The sequence below is a fragment of the Bos indicus genome, chromosome 14 (genome assembly GCF_029378745.1).
Source record: "Bos indicus isolate NIAB-ARS_2022 breed Sahiwal x Tharparkar chromosome 14, NIAB-ARS_B.indTharparkar_mat_pri_1.0, whole genome shotgun sequence".
Taxonomy (NCBI): domain Eukaryota; kingdom Metazoa; phylum Chordata; class Mammalia; order Artiodactyla; family Bovidae; genus Bos; species Bos indicus.
Window position 1 is genome coordinate 56,980,767 of NC_091773.1, and position 5,632 is coordinate 56,986,398.

The window sequence follows — 5,632 nt, forward strand, 5'->3', positions numbered from 1 at the left end:
AGGAAATCAACGCCAAATATTCATTGGAAGGATTGATGCTGAAGCTGAAATTCCAATACTTTGGCCACCCGATGCAAAGAACTGACTCATCATTGGAAAAGACCCTGATGCTGGGAAAGATTGAGGGCAGGAGAATCAAGTGACAGAGGATAAGATGGTTGGATAGCATCATCAGCTCAATGGACATGAGTTTGAGCCAACACTGGGAGATAGTGGAGGACAGGGAAGACTGGTGTGCTGCAGTCCATGTGGTTGCAAAGGATCAGATATGATGTGGAGACTGAAAAGCAACAGTAAACCCTGAAAATCATTGCATGATGTAGGGATATCTTGATATTAACTAATTTTTCCTTTTATAGGCTTCCCTCGTGGCTCAGATGGTAAAGAATCTGCCTGCAATGTGGGAGACCCGGGTTTGATCCCTGGGTTGGGAAGGTTCCCCTGGAGAAGGGAAAGACAACCCACTCCAGTATTCTTGCCTGGAGAATCCCATGGACAGAGGGGCCTGGCAAGCTACAGTCCATGGGGTTGCAAAGGATTGGACATGACCTAGGGACTGAACAATGACAACAAATGCCGAACACCATTGCATAATGGAGGGATATCTTGATATTAACTGATTTTTCATTTTATTTTAAGAACAATTTTATTGCAAACTTTATTTTCAAAAAGTGTTCCAACAATGAACATATAGAGAAAATAGTAGCGTGATGGTGGAAAGAATAGTATGTTGAACCCTTGTGGGCTATCACCTAACTTCAATAACGATCAAGTTATGGCTAATCTTGTTTCACCTATACTTTCTCACTCCTCCCATCTTAATACCCTTTGCTAGACTAATTTAAAGCAAATCTCAGATAACCGCTTGTGCTTTTCTTTATTAGCAATTTCCTTCTTTTCCCTGATTTCAGGCTGAATGGAGGGAGTCCAGACTCACTGTCTCAGGAGATGGAGTGTTCAGAAGACTAGATTTTTAGGTTTCAAACATAGAAACTCTCGCCAGAGATGCTGTCTTTAGATTTTGTTTGTTTGTTCAAAAGACGAAGCTTATGTAAAAGAACGGATCTGGGAAGAACAGACCACAATGTAAAAGTTCATTTTCTTATCCCATTTTTCAGGATAGAGAGGCAAGTAGAGAGGAGACAAGCAAGCATAGATGCACATGAAATACCAAGGACGGTGGCTGTGTTCTGACCTTCAGCATGTCCCCTGGTGAGAGATGTTAGAAAAGTCCACATTTGGGGCTGAAGAAGAAAGGATACCCCGACATTGTGAAAATGAATGCATTAGTCGCTCAGTTGTGGGACCCCATGGACTGTAGCTCTCCAGGTTGCTTCGTCTATGGAATTCTCCAGGCAAGAATACTGGAGTGGGTAGCCATTCCCTTTTCTGAGGATATTCCTGACCCAGGGATTGAACCTGGGTCTTCTGCATTGTAGGCAGATTCTTTACCATCTGAGCCATGAGGGAAGCCCACTGGTGACATTATATCCATCTAAACCCCAGGAGGCACTTTGGGACACTATTGTGTATAACTAGCAGGGTGAGAAAGGTTGTTTGGCATATCTGGTCAGAAATATACAGTTTTTCCAGAGGTCTTCAGGGTTGTCAAGAGGCAGCTGGTCAATCTGGAGGGACTACATGGTCTAGACAAGGTTAAAGAGAGATCTGAGTAGACAGAAAGCAGGATGGAGCCATGGGCTTCTCAGAAGTTGCCAGCCATAGGGAGATTCGGTAACTGATGGAACCACAGATGCTGCTGTCCTCTGAATCAGCCTCAAGGGAAGGGGAGAGGACAGGCTCTGAGTTGACTGATACACTGAGTTGTCTCAGATTCATTGTTTTGCCTCCAAGTGAAATAAAACATTAAGACAGCAACTGCAAACATGTATGGAAAGTAAAGAACATTTCTGCACTCCTGAGTATCCCCTCCATAAAAAGTCATCAGCACTCAGATTTTCTCTCTTTTCTTTATAGTCACGTTCTACCTTGTTGCCTGTTTTCCTCTTGCTTGTCATCAGGTACTCTCTAGGTGGGCTATGGCTGCTGACAGCTTCAAGCATACATGTAACCAATTGACAACTCAAGGGAAAAGAAAGGACCTCCTGGCCAACAGCTCCCTGCAGAGCACAGTACTAACTCTCATGCAAGCATTTTGCATCACGTCCTGGACCAATCACTGGGGCTGTTGACATGGAGAGGCTCATATGGCTGACCTGAGATCATGGCCACATTGTAGTTGGGGATGGAGTCAGGTGATCTCCATTTCCTAACAGAGGATAAAGGTGATATTCCCAGAAAGGCAAAGAGATACAGAAAAGGCTGAAATAGCATAAATATTTAATAAAAATACTGCTTAAATGAGTGGAAGAACAAGGCCTTCAAAATCTAAGACCAGGACTGTTGCAGCTACATTACATTGCCTCTATCTTTATTCCATAGTTTATACCAATCTTTACCGAACAAGAAGTCAGAACTTGGCCACCTTAAAAAGGCATTAGGTCTGTAAGATGGTAAGTAAGCTAATTATGACACATTTTGCACAAGAATTACGGATTCTAAATTGTCTTTCTATGGTACCTAGCTTTCAAGATTTAAAGTCTTATAAAAATTAAATATGAGCTCTTAAGTGGCAAGAAAGTGGCAGAAATGAGGTGAGAGGCTGAATTTCAAGGTAAGCAATCTGACCAGTTCTAAGTGACATGTGAATTTAGGGAGATTCACACATCCCGAAAAAAAAAAAAGTTTCATTTATTCTTGAAGTTTCTGAGTTCTCCTCAGATTTACCACTTATGGTCAAGTGCCTGCTGAGTCTGCTGGGCAGTGAGTCACCTCTAGTTATTCTCCAAGATGGACCACAAGCTATGAATGCAGGACCTGTTCTCACCCTGCACGCCCAGTCTAGCACAGGCTGGTCACTTGGCAGAACGTCAGTGAGTACTTACTAAATGAATGAGACATGACCAGTGGTTTAGATGAGCAAAAATAGTGTAGACACACTCAGTTTTGACTACAGAATTTTTTTAAAGTTGAATTTGTCTTTTCATACTTCATGTCAGTTGATGATAGAGTTACATTGCACCTACGTTTCTTCTCTCATGGTAGGGATCACGCCTGTTCATAACAACAGCCGACATATACTGAATCTTACCATGTAGCAGGCTCTTTTGTAACTGCAGTTTACTTCATCCCTACAACAATTCTAGAAGCTTCTGTCATTACACATTGTTTCTTACAAAGTTTGTTGTTTATAGACTGCTGGGACTTGACCCTGGCAGTGGCAGTTCTAAGTACATATTCTAGTTGCTAGGCTTACAAGGCCTGTTGTAAATACTTGCTTGTCCCATGTTTCTCTCTTAGAAGGAAAGAGCTATGATGCTGTCTTAATCACCACACCTGCACAGGGCTGGGCTCAAGTTAATTGTGTCAAATCAAACCAGGGATTAATCAGCTCATTTCCTTACATACATTGATAAATAGAAAGAGAAGTTGAGTTAGGCATCAGAGATCTTACAGATTTCTTAGACAATGTAGAGATGATATAATGCATTATGACAAATAAGAGTAGCTAAATAGGCCAGCAAGGAGGAGGCGGGGCGGGGGGGATGAGGAGGCGGGGCAGGCGGGCGGTGGTTGCTCGGACATCACAGCCACAGTGGGGCTGGGGGCCGGAGGATTTCTGGGTCACTGTTCCCGAACCACACTGCCGGGGGCTGGACTGGGTTCGGGAGCCGCATCGCCTCCCTGGGACCTTCCCGGCTGCCTTCTGAAGAACTTGACCCCTTCTGGCGCTCCTCCGCGCCCCACCGGGACCCTAGCGCCAAATACCGCCCCACGGGCTGCCCGAAGGGTCCAGGCCCCATTGTCCCGGTCCCCACCGTGGCCACTGGCCCCTTGAGCGCCAGTTCTCCCTACTCCCCTTCCCAGGCAGGACCACCAACGCCTCCAGCAGCCGCTCTTCTCTTGTCTGGTCCGTGGAGGTGGTTGGTTACCATGGTGAAGCTCGCAGCCAAATGCATCCTGGCAGGAGACCCCACCGTGGGCAAGACCGCCCTGGCACAGCTCTTCCGCAGCGACGGGGGCCATTTCCAGAAGAACTACACCCTGACAACAGGGGTGGATCTGGTGGTGAAAACAGTGGCAGTCCCTGACACGGGGGACAGTGTGGAACTCTTCATTTTTGACTCGGCCGGCAAAGAGCTGTTTTCTGAAATGCTGGATAAACTGTGGGAGAGTCCCAATGTCTTGTGTCTTGTCTACGACGTGACCAACGAGCAGTCCTTCACCAACTGCAGCAAGTGGCTGGAGAAGGCTCGGTCTCAGATTCCAGGGACCACCCTCCCAGGTGTGCTAGTGGGCAACAAGACAGACCTGGCTGGCAGGCGAGTGGTGGATGTGGCCCAGGCCCAGGTGTGGGCACTGGGCCAAGGCCTGGAATGTTTTGAAACATCCGTGAAGGAGATGGAAAACTATGAAGCCCCTTTCCACTACCTGGCCAAGCAGTTTCACCACCTGTACCGGGAGAAGCTGGAGGTTTTCCAGGCGCTGGTGTGAGAGGCTGGCCATACCGTTCCCTGCGGTGGAACCCAACACTGGGCTCCGTCTCCTCGGAAGATGGGAGAAGATGGAGCTGCCTGGCACTTCCAGTCTATTGTGACAGCTTTAAATAAAAGGAGAAAATGGAAAAGCAAAAAAAAAAAAAAAAAAAGAGTAGCTAAATAATTAATATAGACATACAGATAATAGTACAGGTATTTAGCATGTATAGTCTGCTTTTAGGCTTCCCTCATAGCTCAGTTCATAAAGAATCTGCCTGCAATGCAGGAGACCCCGGTTCCATTCCTGGGTCAGGAAGATCCCCTGGAGAAGGGATAGGCTACCCACTCCAGTATTCTTGGGCTTCCCTGGTGGCTCAGCTGGTAAAGAATCCATCTGCAATGCGGGAGACCTGGGTTTGATCCCTGGGTTGGGAAGATCCCCTGGAGAAAGGAAAGGCCACCCACTCCAGTATTCTGGCCTGGAGAATTCCATGAACTGTACAGTCCATGGGGTTACAATGAGTCAGACAGGACTGAGTGATTTTCACTTTCACTTTCAGTCTGCTTTTAGTTAGACATGCTTCCCAGGTGGCACTAGTGGTAAAAAATCCAGCCACCAATGCAGGAGATGTAGGAGATGAGAGTTCAATCCCTGGGTTGGGAAGGGAATGGCTACCCACTTCATATTCTTGCCTGGAGAATCCCATGGACAGAGGAGCCTGGTGGGCTACAGTCCATGGGATCACAAAGAGTCTGACACAACTGAAGTGACTTAGCATGTGAATTAGCACATATGCGCCTTAACCCTAGATTTGAATAATAAAATCATCATATCTTAGGTATGGTGGTATACATCTCACAGTCAAAATTTTGACACTTTCCTAGGGAAAAAAAACTACTTTTACTTTAGTGGCTTTTCTGAACCATTTCTTGGAAGTGTACTTGTAGACACAATGGAATGGAAGAAATATTTCCAGATCTGAAATACTTAGGTCTACTGTAATGGACATTTTATTCTGAATTATCAGCAATCTACATGTTAAAAGAATGATGTCATAAGTTATGAGGAATATTGATATCAAACGTTTTTAAAT

General features: G+C 45.6%; 1 pseudogene; it reads left to right on the forward strand.

Annotated features, from left to right (window-relative positions):
• The first annotated feature begins 3,613 nt into the window (after window positions 1-3,613).
• Window positions 3,614-4,686, forward strand: LOC109568190 (intraflagellar transport protein 27 homolog pseudogene; annotated as a pseudogene).
• Window positions 4,687-5,632: the final 946 nt, after the last annotated feature.